The sequence below is a fragment of the Hyla sarda genome, chromosome 2 (assembly GCF_029499605.1).
Source record: "Hyla sarda isolate aHylSar1 chromosome 2, aHylSar1.hap1, whole genome shotgun sequence".
NCBI lineage: Eukaryota > Metazoa > Chordata > Amphibia > Anura > Hylidae > Hyla > Hyla sarda.
The window spans coordinates 167375660-167394978 of NC_079190.1; the positions used below are offsets into that span (position 1 = coordinate 167375660).

The 19319-nt window shown below is 41.2% G+C and overlaps 1 long non-coding RNA gene across 1 annotated transcript in view; it reads right to left on the bottom strand.

Annotated features, from left to right (window-relative positions):
• Nucleotides 1-13764, bottom strand: part of LOC130357757 (uncharacterized) — a 58438-nt gene extending 44674 nt beyond the window's left edge. Inside the window, exons 1-2 of the long non-coding RNA XR_008889249.1 lie at nt 13661-13764; nt 11968-12349 (exon numbers count right to left, since the gene is read on the bottom strand). This is a non-coding gene — a long non-coding RNA (uncharacterized LOC130357757). The remainder of the gene's footprint in view (nt 1-11967; nt 12350-13660) is intronic.
• Nucleotides 13765-19319: the final 5555 nt, after the last annotated feature.

Below are 19319 nucleotides of genomic sequence, written 5' to 3' on the forward strand. Positions count from 1 at the left end.
TAGGGAATTCTGTGACTTTGCAGTTATTACATTGGCCACATCTGTAGAAACCTGTCATATGAGAAATAGTGGATTGGATTGTTGAATATTGAGTAGTTTTTAACTGTTTTGTGGTAGGGGCGATTTTTAAACCTAAATTCGGTGCTTTAGTGAAAATAACAGGAGCATGTTTTGGAAGTGATGAACCGATAGTTTTGTCAAGATGTAGTAAGTGCCAGTGTTTGTTGATTATTCTTTTGATCTGGTTGTGTGAAGTGTTGAATGGGATAATTAATTTTGCTTGATGTGTGTCTTCTTCCGTTTTTTTATGGGTGTCATTGAAAAATTGTGATCTGTCTTGTGATCTTGCTTTATTTAATGAGTTTTGTAGTAATGTAACAGGATAATCTTTTTGTAAAAATTGTTGTGTTAATGTATGTGCTTCGTCTTCAAATTGGTAAGTTTCTGTACAATTACGTCTAATGCGTCGGTATTGTCCGTATGGTATGTTTATGAGCCATTGTGGTAAGTGACAGCTGTCAAAACGTATGTAACTGTTTTTGGATGTTAGTTTATGATAGGTGTTACAGATGACTTTATTTTCTCGTATTGTAATCTGTAGGTCCAAAAATTCTATTGTCTGTGTGCTGATATTTGGAGTGAATTTTAAATTATGTGCATTGTTATTTAGATGTTCTATAAATGTTATTAACTGTTCCGGAGTGCCTTTCCATATGATGAGGATATCGTCAATATATCGCTTCCAGAGGACCAGGTCTGCGCCGAGTTCTGGAGTGAGCGTGAGATTTTCCAATTGGGCCATAAATAAATTAGCGAAACTCGGTGCAAACGTGGTCCCCATTGCCGTTCCAATTAACTGTAAATAAAAATAACCATTAAAGAAAAAATAATTATGTGATAATATATATTCTATGCTGTCTAAAATGAACTGTATTTGATCTGGAGGAATGGTACTGTCTTGTAAGAAATATTTTATTGCTGTAATGCCTTGTTGGTGGTCTATGCACGTGTATAATGAACTGACGTCTAGTGTGGCTAAAGTCCAATTTGGTTGCCAGTCTAGTGATTCTATGAGTTTGATTACTTGTGTTGTGTCTTTGATGTATGATTAAGTTTGTTTAACAAATGGTTGCAATAAGATGTCAATGTATTCTGATAGATGTGAAGTGATGGATTGGATGCCGGAAATAATGGGTCTACCTGATGGTTGAGTGGGGTTTTTATGTATTTTGGGAATGCAATAGAAAACCGGTATGCGTTTTTCAGTATTCGTGATATAATTAAATTCTTGTTTTGTCAGTATCTGTTGTTGGTAAGCTTGGTTACATAAAATATGTAGGTCTTTTTGAAACTGTTCGGTTGGATTTTGAGTCAAGCGTTTATATGTCTTAGTGTCCGATAGTTGATTATTGCATTCAATATTGTATTTGTCGGTGTCCATGATTACTATGCCTCCGCCTTTGTCGGCGGGCCGTATGGTAATATTATTATCTTTTTGGAGATCTTTCATTGCCTGTATTTCTCTTTTTGTTAGGTTTTTTTTGTTGTTAATTTTTAATTTTTTTTTTATGTCATTTTCTATATTTACCTTAAATGTAGTCATAGGATCACTCATCTCTTGTTTTGGGTACACTTTAGATTTTTGTTTAAGATTTGTGTGTGTGTATAAATGTGTTGGGATGGTGTGTTCTATGGGATTTTTTTGATACTATTTTTTTAGGCATAATTTCCGCATATATTTTTCTATCCCTATATATATATCATACATTTATTCATTGGTTCACTTGGAGCAAATTTGAGTCCTTTATTTAATAGGGACATATGTTGAGTAGACAATGTTTTATCACTTAAATTTATGATTGATGTATCATCATTTAATGTATCTTGTCTACTTTGTTTTTTGGCCTTACGTCTGGGAAAATCTCACTCTCACTCCAGAACTCGGCGCTGACCTGGTCCTCTGGAAGCGATATGTTGACGATATCCTCATCATATGGAAAGGCACTCCGGAACAGTTAATAACATTTATAGAACATCTAAATAACAATGCACATAATTTAAAATTCACTCCAAATATCAGCACACAGACAATAGAATTTTTGGACCTACAGATTACAATACGAGAAAATAAAGTCATCTGTAACACCTATCATAAACTAACATCCAAAAACAGTTACATACGTTTTGTACAGAAACTTACCAATTTGAAGACGAAGCACATACATTAACACAACAATTTTTACAAAAAGATTATCCTGTTACATTACTACAAAACTCATTACATAAAGCAAGATCACAAGACAGATGACAATTTTTCAATGACACCCATAAAAAACCGGAAGAAGACACACATCAAGCAAAATTAATTATCCCATTCAACACTTCACACAACCAGATCAAAAGAAAAATCAACAAACACTGGCACTTACTACATCTTGACAAAACTATCGGTTCATCACTTCCAAAACATGCTCCTGTTATTTTCACTAAAGCACCGAATTTAGGTTTAAAAATAGCCCCTACCACAAAACAGTTAAAAACTACTCAATATTCAACAATCCAATCCACTATTTCTCATATGATAGGTTTCTACAGATGTGGCCAATGTAATAACTGCAAAGTCACAGAATTCCCTAAAAAAACAGATACAATCACATCTTCATCCAATCTCAAAACGCATTCCATTAACCAGGCTAGCGGTATTCCCGAGCGTGACTCGGGGTTAATTTTCGCTACCAGAAGCGGTAACCCCGAGTCACGCTCGGGGTAGATATCGGAGCTGGCAGCGGAGTCTCCTTACCTTCTCCTTGCGATCCAGCGATGTCCCCGCTGTGATTGCCGGTGAGAGCCCAGGCGGATGCCTCCGTCTGACTTCCTGGTTCCGTCTCTGTGAGCCGCAGAGGCTCATGGGGGTGGAACTGGGCGGGTAATTCAAATGTTTCAAGCATAAAAGTGACACACACACATAAAGTTAGGTGATACAGTGAAATCCTGTCAGATTACATTGTATCACCTCAGATTTGAAACAGTATCACCTCAGATCATCCTACACTGCCCTGCCTGCCCTTTTTGCTGTAATTTCTGCCAATAAATTTTTTTTTTACCATGGCATCAAAGCGTCACTTTAGCATCTCCAAAGCGGGTTTGGATCAGATGAGTGACAGCGGCAGCGACACAGAGCCCCTCGCAGAATTGAGCGCCAGCGATAGCGATTCGTGGCAAGATTCGTCATCCGACTCTGACACCGACCAGAGAAGTGGCAACAGCGACGATTCTGCACCCGAGCTCAGTGATGTGCGCACTTGGTGCCCTATTGATTGCGGTATGGATGAGGTACCGCCGCCAAGATTTCCGTTTACTGGATCACCTGGGATGAAGGTAGAGGTTGAGCACAATGATCCTTTGGCGTACCTAAAATTATTTCTCACAGATGACGTCATTGAAAAGATTGTCACGGAGACAAATCGCTACAACGAGCAGCAATCCGCTACTCTGCATAGCAAGTTTTCCAGGAATAGAAAATGGGAACCGGTGACTAAAGAGGACATCTGGAAGTTTCTGGGGCTAATACTTCTTCAGGGGGTGGTGGGGAAACCCCTGCAGAAATGGTACTGGACTACCAATAAATTGCTGGCAACCCCATTTTTTGGCACCATCATGTCCGAGTACCGATTTTCCCTCATAATGAAGAATTTGCACTTCACCAACAACGAGGAATTTGATGAAGCCACACATCCAGCGCCAAAACTCAAGAAGATCTGGAAAGTATACCAAATGATCCTAAAAAATTTCCAGCAGGCCTATGTGCCAGATAGAGACATCAGCATTGATGAAAGTCTGATGGCTTACAAGGGACGCCTCAGCTGGATTCAATACATCGCATCCAAGAGAGCACGGTTTGGAATAAAATCCTATATGCTCTGCGAGTCTGCCACTGGCTATATATGGAATTCCGTCATATACACCGGTAAAGGAACACAATTCAACCCCAGGTACAGCGGCTATGGGATGGCAACGTCATCAGTCCTTACACTGCTTGAGCCATTGCTGAATCAGGGGTATTGTGTAACAACGGACAACTTTTACACATCGCCTGAGCTGTACGAGTTTCTGCTAAAACACAAGACTGATGGATATGGAACCGTTAGGGCCAACCGACGTGACCTGCCATCTATGTTTGCCAAGAAAAAACTGAAAACAGGAGAAATGGTTGCCTGGCAGAAAGGAAAGATGATGGCAATGCGTTGGCGTGACAAAAAAGATGTGTGCCTAATGAGTACAGTGCATAACACCTCCACTGCCATGGTCCATACAAGAGGTGGGAAAGATGTCATGAAGCCACAACTTGTGATTGACTACAACAACACCATGGGAGGAGTCGATAGAGCCGATCAGGCGATGACATTTTATCCGGCTATGCGGAAACAACAAAAAAAATATTACAAAAAAATCTTTAGGCATCTCCTGGAACAATGCCTCTGGAATGCCTATATACTGCACAGAGGAAAGAGTGACAAGCCTCTTGTTCATTCTGACTTTATCTGGAAGGTGGCGGAGCGGATTTTTGTGAACTACCAAACGCCATCAGTGGCCGTGAACAGATCTGGACGTCGTGCTGTTGACCTTGTATGGTATGGAGAGTGTTCGGCTTGAGTCCTTTATCAAATCCTGCTTTCAAAAACTGTAGTAACGAGGACAATGACAATTGCAGGTTTTCCATCGTCAGCCAAGATTGAAACTTCTTCCACAATCTGGAATATATAAAATTTGTAGAAGACTTTCTAGATGAAAGCAAGATGTTCACTACTTCATCTGAAAGACCCAGAAGCCTTAACCTCTCCCCTTCAGATACCAGGCTGTCAACTGAAGGCGCTCCGGACGTGGATGCAAGAACCCTTTCTGTCGGAGCAGATCCGGAACAGGTGGTAACTTGAAGAACTTGCCTCCTGACAGATGTAAGACAACCGGAAACCAGGCCCTCCTGGGCCAGAAAGGTGTCACTAGAATTACAGATGGTGACTCTGCCAAAATCTTGCTCAATACTTTGGGAATTATGGGAAGTGGAGGGAAGAGGTACAGAAACTTCCCGATCCATGGTAAGGAGAACGCGTCCAACACATCCGGACGGTCGAGTCTTCTGAGAGAACCAAACTTGAGTAATCTCCGATTCTACCTGGTGGCCATCAGATCCTTTTCTGGGACTCCCCATAATTCCGTTATCATGTTGAAGTATTTTGTGCTCAGGGACCATTCTCCTGCTTGAAGAGTCTGTCGGCTCAAAAGATCTGCCTGAAGATTCGTCTCCCCCTTGATATGAATGGCTCTTAGACCCAGAACCACAGGCTCCGCCCAACTCATGATCTCTGCACAGAGTTTCTGGAGGAAGCGACAACGAGTTCCGCCTTCCTTGTTGATATAAAAAGCTGCGGTAGCGTTGTCTGTCCGCACTAAGACATATTTTTTTTAAGACAGATGACTCGTAATGGCGCAGGGCAAGCTGAATGGCTTTTAGCTCCCTGAAATTTGATGATTTCTTCGAGACAGTTGGGATCCAGAGACCTTGAGTCCATGACTGTCCTAAATGGACACCCCAACCCACAGCCGAGACATCCGTTGTAATCGCTACCTGGTTGCTTGGAACGAAACTCTTTCCTTCCTGTAAATGTAGTTTGTTTGTCCACCACAAAAGGTTGGTCCTGACCTTGAAGGAAACATTCATGGAAGCATCCAGGTGAAGAAAACGCTGGTTGGCTAGAAGAATTTCCTGCTGCAGTGGTCGAAAGTGCGCCTTCGCCCACGAAACCGCTTCTATGGTCGCCGTAAGGAGACCAAGGATGCTCATAGCCCTTCTGATGGTCAGTCTCGGAAAGTGATACAGACTCAGTATCATTCTTTTTATCAAATTGATCTTGGCAGATGGCAGGAAAGTCTTCATCGCTTGCAGATCTATCATCAACCCCAGAAATTGAATCCGCGATGTTGGAACAGGTTCCGATTTCTGGTAGTTTATTATGAATCCTACTTTTTGTAATAACTGAATGCAGGCTGATAGATGATCCTTCAATAGCTCTGGGGTGTTGGCAATAACCAGCCAGTCGTCCAGATATGGTACAATTCTCATTCCTTGAAGCCGGAGGGCTGCTACAAGGACCACCACTACTTTTGTGAATACCCTTGGAGCAGGAGACAACCCGAAGGGTAGAGCACGAAACTGGTAATGCAAAATTTTTCCCCCTTCCGAGGAAATCGCTACTCTGAGGTACCTTCTGTGCTCTTTTTTGATAGGGATGTGTAGGTAAGCATCTTTCAAGTCCAGTGATGCCATGACTTCCTCTTGCTGGACGATCCCATAAATGGACCTGATGTTGTCCATTCGAAATTTGGTTTTTAGAAGATGTTTGTTTAAAAAATGAAGGTCCACAATTAAGCGCCACTTTCCGCCGGGTTTGGGCACAGGAAAAACACGTGAATACACTCCTAGAAACTCTTCTTCAGATGGAACTGGTTCGAGTGCATTTTTTGCAACAAATTCTGACAGAAGAGTTAAGACCCGCTGGTCTTTGTCCAGATTGAGCAAATATCTGTCCCTGGCCAGGTGGCAAAACTCCAGAGCATAACCGGATCGGATTATGTTCAAAACCCACCGGTCGGAAATAATTTCTTCCCAGTTTTCCAAGAAATGGAAAAGCCTTGCACCTACCGGAACCATACTTCTGGCGTCAGAACTCCGGTTTAGGCGGAGGGGGACCTGGAGGCTTTTTTCTTCCCTTATCTTGAGATTTGAACTGGAACCTTTTATCCGATCTTTCCTGAAAACTCCGCCTGCGGAAACCTCCTCTGCCCCTTTGGTTACGGTTCCCTCTGAAGGGTCTGCGAAAGGAATGCGGCAGGACCAGAACACCATCCCATCCCTACTTTATCCAGATGTTTCCCAAATAGTCTACCTGGCTGGAAGGGGAAGGTACAAAAGTGAGATTTAGATGAAGAGTCTCCCGACCATGATTTTAACCAGATAGCTCTGTGGACGCAGTTTGCTACTGCCATAGACTTGGCTACTATCTTCAGTACATCTAAAGAAAAGTCACATAAGAAATCAGCAGCAGAATTGATAGAGGAAATTAGAGTTTTTGCATGATGATTTGGCATTTTTCTCTTTAACTTGCGAGAGAGCTGGCTGGACCACAATCTCATAGCCCTGGATACGGGAACTGAAGACAAAGTTGCTTTATTTAAAGACACCATATTAATATGTAACCTCTTTAGCAAAGTGTCAGCTTTCTTATCCATGATATCTTTTAACAGGATGGAGTCATCAGCTGGAAAAAATGCTTTTTTGGAGATTCCTGCCACTGCCGGATCTACTTTAGCAGGTTCATCCCACCGTTTAGATACTGAAGGGTCTAACCTGTATAGAAGTCTGAATCTGGATCCTAAGTCCAGACGTTTATCCGGCTTCTCCCATTCTTTATTCATGATACTTTCAAGTATCTTATGACCTGATAGATGTTTAGACTTTTTCTTAGGAAAATAAACGAGTCTTTCTCTCCCTTTAATATTATGCTTATCTTTTCCTGTCTCCACACATTTCTTCACTTTCTTTATCAACTTGTTAGTTTTTTCAGAGTTAAACAAGTAATAGTCATCAGATACATCGGACTCAGAACCGGAACTAGAAGAGGAGGATGAGGATAATTTATTTTTATAATGCTTCCTCTTTTTCCTATAAGAGCTATCAGAAGAAGAAGACAAAACTTTGACCGACTTTTTTACATGCTTCACTTTCTTGGAACACACCGGCAAAGAATCAGATGAAGAACTAGAAAGTGATCTAGTTCTCTTAGGCTTCGCACTGCTGTCAGAAGTAATAGGTACAGACATGCGTTCATGAAAAGAAGTCTCTAGCCTCATCCTCAAAGCCTTATTTTTCAATAGGAGCACAATCATCACAGATATTGGAAGATGATAAGGCCCCCAACGGGTGAAGACAGCTTATACAGCGCTTAACTTTACTGGAACCTAGAGACCTCTGCTCCATATTCTTAGAGCAGAGCTCACAGTCATCAAATGGGAAGGCATCAGGAAGGGGTTCATTGCAGAACACACAGCATCTATGTTTAGACTTTGTCTTCTTCTTCCTGCCAGATTCCGACATCTGCAATACAGGAAGAAGAAACAAACAACCAGAATGCTAGCAACAGCAGCATAACCCAGGAAAAAACAACCATAAGAACTTAAATACCTTATTAGACCAAGAGCCCGGCTGCCCAGCAAGAGGGTGAGCACACCAGACTCCAGGTCTAATATAGTCGTAACTGCCGGCACCCCGCTGAGAAGGACGCCACTGACGTCACAAGCGCGCGCCCAGCTGCCGCCTACAGAAGCAACAACTGGAGGCCGCGCGCCCAAGACGCCGGGACACACAGGAGGAGGCGCCGACGTCACAAGCGCGCCTCCAGTACACAGAAGCACAGCTGGAGGCCGCGCGCACCGCCCGGAAAAGGTAGAGAAGAAGACTCACCGCCACAGCGCATCTGCCGGAGGACCCAGGTAAAACCACGGGACATGTAGACAGGATAGGCTGACAGGATACTTCACCGCCACATAATCCTATAAGCAGAGTCCGGACATCTCCGCTCCGGAGCCCAGCCCCCGCACTGGTCCGCTCCATCCAAGTCAGGCTACTTCACTGACTGAGCCCTGCCACCTACTCCTGTCCAGGAGCAACTCCGGGACCCCGCACCGGCACATAGGGTGGCAGGGAAGGCCAGGACCCCGCACTGGCAGCATACTCACGTACAAAGATGCAGCCCAGACCCCGCAGGACTGATAGATGGGCGAACAGCGTGTGGCCCTCATCAAAGAGGACCAAAAAAAACACAGTGTGGATCTGTTGGTGAGGGTGTTTTATGGGCAATTTGGCCCAGTGTTAATTAATTAATTAATTGTATTGAGTCTAGGTGGGCGGTCCTAGTGTGTGGTCAAATGACCAGTATTACCCAGTTGTGCTGCCGGAGGCGACGATGAGGAAAGCACATACATACACAATATCACATTTTAAAGAATTTTGAGAGAATGAGAGGAAAAAGAAAGGGAAGAAAAGGAGGAAGGAGAGGAAGGGAAAAAAAGAAAAAGAAAAAAAAAAGAGAAAGATTTTTTAAAAGTTTTTTTTTTTTTTTTTTTTTTAATTATCAAATAACTCTGATAACACATCAAACCTATTTACACATTTGTCAATCAAACCATTTTACATTATATGATTTTATATAATTTCCCTGTGTATTTTTCTTTTACATTTATATCCATACAATCATGTTCAATATCCAATATATATTTTTATATATTTTTGTATATATAGCATATTTTAACATCTATATACACTAAAGTTTCTAATCATGATTCTACACATATACTTCATACAGATATTTATATTACAAATCTATATTTCTATCTCATTCATATATACACACACTTAATTTATTAACACATGACACACTGAATCATCTACCGATAAGATAGATACAAACTAAAATATCATTCATTATACTTTTGAAATCATTATACACATTTAGTGGTTCATTCAATATATATCACTCTTTGACTCGGAATACCATACAAACACATCCATGCTCATACATATATAAGTCTCACACATAATTTTGCACACAGCAATCTCCAAGATTAAATTTTCCTATACTATGCAATAATTGTATGGTCAAATATGCTTATATGCTCTTTTTCATTTTATATATTTTATATTTGATCCAGTATTCATATATTCCATGAAAAATCCGGAACCATCCAGATCTCATGTCCTGAAGGAGATTCAGTACTGATTTCAACCATAGCCCAGCCAATTTACTAATTACAGAGATGCTGTGACTATATAAACCCCACATAACAGACAAACCAACATAGCTATTGAAAAAGAGACCGAAGCGTGTCTCGAAACGCGTCTAGCCCACCCACCTTATACCAGCAGTCTGATACAGACACCTTGATCAAAAGCCAGGAACGCACTTTACGATTTGCAACCGCTGGAGACCCTAGGACTGGGGCCCACTGCAATACGTGCGCATCAGCACACGAGGACACTGCCAGTATCCATTGCCAGCATCCACTGCTGATCCTCTATTTTACCACCGCTTCCGTGGACACCCGCTCAGCCCGGACAGTTTCCATCGGCCGGACGCCAGCCGTGCCAGTCCGGCATCACGGGATCCCACGTAGCTGCTTTGCGGCTTATCCTCCAGACAGGCATCTACCAACCTAGAGCCGGATGCAAGCCGCGTCAGTCTGACTGTGTGCCTAGGATTACCGCTAGGAGGATCGGTAAGTGGTGCTGTGCACAAACCGGATACAAACTATAATATTGCAAGGTTATCCAATACTATTGCCTTTTATCCTGGAAAGCGAACAATAGCTGGTTTTCATATATATACACACCTGTATATATATATATATATATATATATATATATATATATATATATATGTCTGTCTATACGTTTTATAAGCTTTATTATTATTTTTTAACTATTTTTAATTAAAAGTTATACATTTTAAACTATTTTACTATCAATTGTACTATTCTACCGTATGCAAGGGCCCTGCAGGGGTAGATAGTCACTATATTATAAATAAATATTGAAATATATTGAATTCTCCTAAATCACTTATTTACCACCCATACACTATCCACTCACATCACCCAATCACTTATTGTAATTTCTACTTAATATTTATACACATTTTCTATATACACATATACTCAGGTGATATACCTGGATATATATATATATATATATATATATATATATATATATATATATCACATCCTTTTCTTTCTTTCACCTTACACCACCAACACATAAATCAATTTATTTACAACTATTTAGTATTTAACTAACTCCCTGCTATATGTAGACGTGGCTTATGACTGTACCACTTATAAGCAGGGCTCATCTGATATATTAAATAGCACCCTACCTGTCCCTGAGGAGGTCATGGATGGTGACCGAAACGCGTCGGACATTAAGGGAAATAACTGATGATGCTAAAATTACAATACTAAACACTCGTGGTCATTTAACAGTGTGTAATTATTGCGTCCTTATGGTGGGGAGATATTATCAGATCTACCCCACACTGTACATTCACATATATTTATATATTTTTTAAGATTACTTGATTAAAAGTTAAGTCTTAGTCACTCCTCTCCCCCCCCCCTCTTTGATTGCATAATTGACTGGGAGTATTGTCATTACTCGGTTGGGAGATACCCAGAATTCTCTATACTATTACTAACTAACTATATAAGCCCAGATTTGAGAAAATACGCAATCAGTACATATCCATATATACACCTCTTTTATATTTTGTAACATAGTTGCTGATAAATCTGCGTAAAGGGTAATCTTGGCATAGTCGCCTGGCAAGGTGGGTTGTTTTCTAGCAGCAGCCATCAGTTGATCTTTGGTATGGTAGAAGTGCAGACGTACATCACGTGGTGCATCATCAGCAAAATGAGCCAGTTTAGGGACACTATGTCAATCGCCAAGTCCAGAAAGGGACCAGGCAGGTAAAACGAGCTTAATATATTCCTGCAGAAACTGCTACAGTGCAGATGGTGAGACAGTCTCCGGGATCCCCCTGTACTTAACATTATTGGGGAGTGACCTGCCCGGAGGCTTGTCATCCCTGATTCCAGATCATAGTGTGCATCTATAAGATCATTGTGCAATGGTGCAAAATCATCCATCTTGGTTTCAGCATGTAGGACACTTTGTTGTACTTCAACTAGCTCAGCTTTGACAGCGTTAAGCATCTGTCCCACATCTGCATGTATAGACTGATAGAGAGCCAGCAGCATATTTTTCAAAGTCAGGTCAGTGACTGTAGAGCCAGTAGTAGGCTGGCTTGCTAGGCAATTGACAATAACAGGAGGCATGGAACTATTAGGAGCACTTACCCCATCATTAGCAGAGACCAGGTCATCATCCTCCAGCTGTTGACGTTGCTTCAAAAGGCTGCCACTTATAGGAGATGCTGGGGCTGAGTAATATGCACCATGGTGCCCTTCGCTTCTTCCTCCAGAGGCTGTGAGTAGAAGGCCAGTGGGAGACAGAGACAGAGCCGCAGAAATCTGTTGCAGTGACAGCAGCACTGACAAACTCTGGCTCTGGGAGGCAAACGGCTCTCTTGACGGTGCAGTCCTTGTTTGGTAGCTGAGGGACTCAGAGTGAGCGGGAGAAGACAGGCCTGCGCCATCTTGAAAGCACTGTGGGCCCGGACCAGCATATAAAACGGTCAGTTTACGTACCCTGGTGCCGGTCTTTCCCTGTTTACTGGATCTGGAAGACATCAGGAGTGAGTAACGCTCACAAAGGGTAGAAAAGTAAACAGAGTCACAAGTCGCTGCAGTTGCTTAGCAGGCATGGAGCTCGTCTCTCAGGTGGCCATCTCCAGCAAGCACCAAGCCACGCCCCCTGGTAGGGTGCAATTTAGATATCCAACGGGCTTATTCTTGTCACAGCCTAGTGGTCATGTCCAATCCTGGGTGTGGACCTGACATCACTGCAATCTCGAAACATCTCAGGATATCTGCTACACCTCCATGTTCTTCAGCTATGTGCTGCGCGATCTGTGGTACTCCCAGTCCCAATTTTGGGAGGCAAAAATGTTCCCTGAGGCGGTGGAGTACAGGCTTAATAGTGGAGCAGACATAAAACCTTTCACAGGGGCATTTCAGCACATATATGACATGCTTGGTACGGCAGGTGATGAGGTCCTTGACATGTATATAGGTTCATCCCACGGTGAAAGTCTTCCCGACTGTGAGGAACTTGCAGAACGCACATCTGAAGAGAGGCTATCCAGCAGGGCTTTTACACACTGCCTCGGAGAAAACAGAAGCATCACTTTCACAGCGACCTCATAAGTAAAACTAATTGCACACACAATCCCCAGGCAAAGGGCTTTACTTTCTCTTTCAAGTTCAATAATATGTCCACAGAGATACACAAGGCCATCTCCAGACATTGGCACCTCATAGAGGAAGATACAACTTTGAAGGATGTCGCTATTAACAAGCCTTTAGCGACCTCCAGAAGGAGTACCTCACTTAAGAACAAACTGGTCAGTAGTAAATTTAAAACAACCACCACCATTTAAAAAACAACGTGGTTGGACGCTTCCCCTTTAGAAGGCAACCACAAATGTGGCAGATGTGCGTTCTACAAATTCCTCACAGTCGGGAAGAATTTCACAGTGGGAGGAACCGATATACATGTCAAGGACCTCATCACCGTACCAAGCATGTCATATACGTACTGACATGCCCCTGTGGAAGGGGCTCCACTATCTGCCCTGTATTCCACCACCTCAGGGAACATTTGCGCCTCACAAAATTGGGACTGGGAGTACCACAGATCTCGCAGCACATAACTGAAGAACATGCAGGTGTATTAGATGTTCTGAGATGTTTTGGGATCGCAATGGTGTCGGGTCCACGCCCAGGATTGGACATGACCACTATGCTGCGACAAGAAAAGCTGGACATCTAAACTGCACGCTACCGGAGACCTCGGATTAAATGAAAGCAATGAACTTAATCATTTTATTTGATTTATCTTTTTTCCTTTGTTTGTCCATTTGCATCTCACCTTTTGTCTTCTCTTAGGTGCCGTTCCCTGATACAGCTCGAAACAGCCGGAACCTCCCAGTTTCCTTCCCACTGTTGGGGGAGAGTAGCCTATCTCAGGCTTAGGTAACAGCATTGTCTGTTTATCTGTTGCCATGGTCACAATGCTCATCAGCTGATCATCGTTGCTCATCAGCTCCTCACGGAGACCAAGCTTACTTAACTTGGTGCCATGTGCAATGTCGGGTGATGCGTGACCAAGCGGGTTTAGCCACCAAACGGAGCTGTCGCCAGTCCTCTGAGCCCGGAGGAGTCCATGTTGTTTGTTCTTCCCGTCCCTGCTTGTAACTATGCCAGATTTCTTTTAAATAAAGAATCCACAAGTTTTTGTAACATTGGGGTGAGTGCTACGTTCCATTTTTCTTTTCTATTGGAGTTTGGAAAATATGGTTTGATGACAGGTACTCTTTAAGGCTAGGGCTACAAGAAGATTTTGGTTGTGGGACATGAAGATATCAATATTGCATTTATGCATAATTTCAAGTCAAGGGCCTGTGTCCAATTAGCATTGCTAAATACTCAGAGGATATTTGGGTGCCGAGGGGGCTTGGCCGTTTCACTGAGCCTCAGGCTATATAACTGTCACAGCAATATCAGCAATTTTGTGCAGCCCATGACCACTGCATGCAGGCATGGCTTCACTCGCATGTGATGATCACAATACTGTCCAAGCCCCCGAAACATGGCCTTTACCCTTCAAGTTGGGAAAATAGCATTGGGCTGTGCCAGCATGCTCCCTAAAAGTGAGCTGCCAAGGAGCCAGGAAACACATTACTTTTTGCTGCAGGGACAACCCAAAAGATACAGAGAAATAATAGGAAAATGGGTTTGTCACACTTTCATCCACAATAAAAAGCATGTAATGCTCAATTGCTTATTTTGACAACAATTTATCTGAAATATATCTCATTCCATGCAAATAAATACAAGTAAACAGTCACCCAGGTGCAATAGTCATCAGAAACTCAGTTGTGGCATACCAGGAATTTTTCACTCCACCTGGAGCCTCCAATTCCCCACTATAAACATAGCAGTTCAACACGGAATAAGTGTTGTGGCACTCTACTACTGCAAGTATGTGTCACACTGCCCAACAGTTAATTGCCATTGTAGTTTAGATATTGAAGAATCTCATATTGTTCTCTTCTATTTACTGTTTGTAAGTAAGCAGCCCATAATCCAACTTAGTCATCTCATTTTAATGGTTCTATAGCATTTTTCATTACACAAAATAATAATCTATATGACAAATCCAAAAAGATAAAAAGAGTTATGATTAAAATAGGCCATACACAATTTGTTTAACATTCACTCAAGAAATGAAGTTCTTAATTGAAAACTGTTCTAGAAAAGAATGAGATATGTTTGTGTTTCCTTTTTTCCATTCAGTCCTCATGCTGTTCTGCTTACATAATAAAACCCAGTACTACAGTTCAGGGAAGAGGAGTCCTAATATGATTTGTTTTTGTCACTACTTAATGCTAGCCACTGTATTGGATCAATGATGCATAGCATGTTTGTTACCTTAGGTTAGATACAGGTTAGACAAACATCTAAAGGATATTTTAATGACTTGTAATTGTCTTTTTATTTTATTTTAGATGGTTCAAAACAACAGTATTGACTGTATTAAGAAAGACAAACAAATGCATACACTTTTGATTCTGTTATTAAATCTATTAACTTTGCTTGGTTGTATTTACAAATGGCTTAGAAATACAGATTTGTAGCACAGATTCATTGAGTGAAAGCAAATAAGTGCTTTATCATCACATTGCCTATATCACCCTGACAAAGACATGCCATTTGCAAGATCATTAAAAGACTATTCTAAAAATAAGATTGCAATATTTATTAGTACACCAATAACATTAATACATTGCTTTATGGTTTATAAAACCTTGGGGGGAATTTGTCATTGGTTTAAAACATTTTTATTTATTTTTTTGTGTTAAAGAAGAAGTCAAGTAGTAAAAAATGTATCCTCTGTCGGCAGGAAAGGGGATAAATGTCTGACCACTGAGGGGTCAAACCCCTGGGACCTTGGCGATCTCCCGTACGGGTATGTAAACCTACAGTACGCTGCAAAGAGCGTAGACCTTATGCCCCAATAATGAAATACAAGTAATATAAAAATATATATGTAAATTTTATTAAGTACAAAGACATAAATTAAAAATATATATGATATAAAATAGGAAAAGAAAATTCATACACAGTCAATATAAATCCATATATATAAAAATTCATCTCAATTTACAACATGTAATAATTGATGATAGTAAAAGCAGGATAAAAAAGTGTATATAAAGGGAGAGTTGAGTCCGGTAGGTGGATTTAAAAAAAAAAAAAAAAAAAAAAAAAAAAAATATATATATATATATATATATATATATATATATATATATATATATATATATATAATAAATCTATATGTACGTACAGGGGATAGGATTAAGTGTGCAGAAGTAACTAAGAATAAAGTGCAAGTGCTAAAAAATTGTAAAAACTTCTTACATAGTGAGAAATATCACACAGTGAATAACAAAGCAAAGTGCAACGTGCTAAGAAAACAGTGGTGTTTAAGCAGCATAATATGTGATGTGTTAAGTACAAAAAACAAAAGTGTACAATGGAAATAACAGTTAGATAAAATAGAAGGCAGAGGACATATAGATACCGGACTGGACCCTACACCTGCTATAAGTCTCCGACGCGTTTCGCCCGCAACCAGGCTTTCTCGAGGATTGACACTCCTCGAGAAAGCCCGGTTGCGGGCGAAACGAGTCGGAGACTTATAGCAGGTGTAGGGTCCAGTATATTATCTATATGTCCTCTGCCTTCTATTTTATCTAACTGTTATTTCCATTGTGCACTTTTGTTTTTTGTACTTAACACATCACATGTTATGCTGCTTAAACACCACTGTTTTCTTAGCACGTTGCACTTTGCTTAGTTATTCACTGTGTGATATTTCTCACTATGTAAGAAGTGTTTACAGTTTTTTAGCACTTGCACTTTATTCTTAGTTACTTCTGCACACTTAATCCTATCCCCTGTATGTACATATAGATTTATTACATATATATATATATATATCAGAAGAAAAAGGAGTCCAGCGTCCAGAAACTCGGAGGAAAATATTTATTCACCAGATGGTCATACAGGAACACAGGGTACAGTGACGCGTTTCGGCTTTACAACAAAGCCTTAGTCATACACAGATTGTACTACAAAAAGACCGGGTTTTATACATGTGGGTGGGCGGATATGACGTAACGGCACACCTGTACTAACAGGTGGACGTGACGTCAAGGCCACACCTACACAAGATGGTATAACCACCCACATGTAGAAACCAATGGCAACCGCCACTGCAAGACATGCAAAACATAAACCAAAAGAATTTTTTATCTGAGATTTATCAAATATGGACGCTTTTACATGAAAACAGTATTAAAATATTTTATAATATATTAACATACATAAATATGACAATTTCTTTATTACAAAAATATCTTAAATATAAAAGAGAAGAAAGATATCAACATCATTTGTAAGATACAGAAATCTATTTCTCATAGTAATAAAAGAAAAACCGCATATCCATGAAGCATTCACACTCATGGTTTATATAAATGAGTGTGATGCGGAATTATGCTATCGCACTACAAAAATGGAACAGCTAGAACCATGATAGTCATTGAAGAATAAACAGATAAGAAGGGGGGGAAAAAAGGGGGGGGGTGGGAAAAAAAGGGGGGGGGGGGAAACAGGGGGGGAGTGGAAGGGAGAAGGAGGGAAAGGTTAGTGTGGGAAGGGGCAGTGACCCAGAGAAGAGGAAAGAAAAAGAGGAAAAAAGAAAACTCAAAAATACTCAAAAAAGTAATGAACTCAAAAAATGCAAAAAAAAAAAAAAAAAAATCAAGAAATTATATCAGTAATGTAGGATCGTGTCCATTCTTTTATTCAAACCTTGAGGATATCTAGTCCCCAGCTTCAGGATCCAAAAGATCTCACGGTCTAGGATCTTATGTTTTAGATTACCTCCTCTAATTGGAACCGTGACCCTTTCAATCCCCTGAAGCCGGAGGCCAGAGGTATCCCCAGCATGCGCCTCCGCGCAGTGCTTGGATACCATTGAGACGTTCCTAGATAGGAAATGTGGTACATCGGAAATATGTTTCCGAATCCTCATTTTCAGAGAACTTGTAGTGCAGCCTACGTATTGTACCTGACAGCTAATGCATGTGAACAGGTATACGACACCAGTAGTGTTACAGTTAACATACTGCTTGATTGGAAAACTAGTATGGTTAACTGCAGACACAAATGTAGTAGAATTGAAAATATAGCTGCAACAAATGCACCTTTTAGCCCCACACTTGAATGATCCAATGTATGTCAGCCAAGTGGGTTTAGTCGAGGCCTTATCCTGGAACAGGCTAGGAGAGAGACGTTGGCCAATAGTGGGTGCTTTCTTAGACACACATCTATGGCCCCCTATCAAAGCCTGTTTAAAATCTGGATCACTACTTAAGATCGGCATATACTTATTGATGACCTTCTTAATTTTGTGAAACTCTATGCTATACTGGGTAGAAAACACTACTGGTGAATTATTTCTGTTATCAAACTTAATGTTTCTATTTTGACTATAGCTATGAATGACATTTCTATCATCACCATTATGTGTTTCACCGTGCATATCAGAAGTGATACCCATCAAAGACTTGCGATCTTTACCATTGGCAACCGCAAGGGCTTTATCAATGGTCCACTGTGGATAATTCCTTGCTCTAAGGCGGTTGCCTATGGAAACTGCCTCCCCACTAAAATCAGCGTCTCGGGTACAATTACGCCGAGCTCTAATGAGCTCACCGGTTGGGAGGTTTTCTATAACGTGTCTGGGGTGACAGGAATCGGCATGCAGGATGGAATTCACTGCAGTATGTTTCCTATAGGTAGATGTTATAACCTGGCCGACTTCTCTGTCACCCCACAGACGCAAATCCAGAAAATTGATCACCTCTGTCTCCACAGTTACAGTGAATTTTAAATTCAACTCATTCTGATTGAGGTATTCCGAAAATTCCTGTATGGCCGCTACATCGGACCTCCAAATAAAGAGGAGATCGTCAATGTAGCGGCCATACCACACCAAAGCGTGACTGTGGGGATTATTGGGGGCGAAGAGAATCCCCCTCTCCCACCAACACATGTAGATGTTGGCGAGAGAGGGGGAGAACTTCGCCCCCATCGAGGCACCGGTGGTCTGCAGGAAAAACACGCCATTGAACATAAAAAAATTATGCTTTAACAAATAATCTACTACCAATAGCATGTATTCCCGGAGACCACCGGGGTATCGAGAATAGGTTTCCAGAAACCAGGATAAGGCTAATGAAGCAAGATGATGTGGTATGACAGAGTACAGTGAGGTGACATCAGCTGTCACCCACTGATACTCCTCATGCCATTGTATCGAGTCCAGCATTTCTAACACATGTTTAGTGTCTCTTATATAACCTGGGATAGTAGGAATGAGTGGCTGTAGAAGTGAGTCGATCCACTCGCACAACCGTTCATTGAGAGATGAAATCCCCGCCACGATAGGCCTA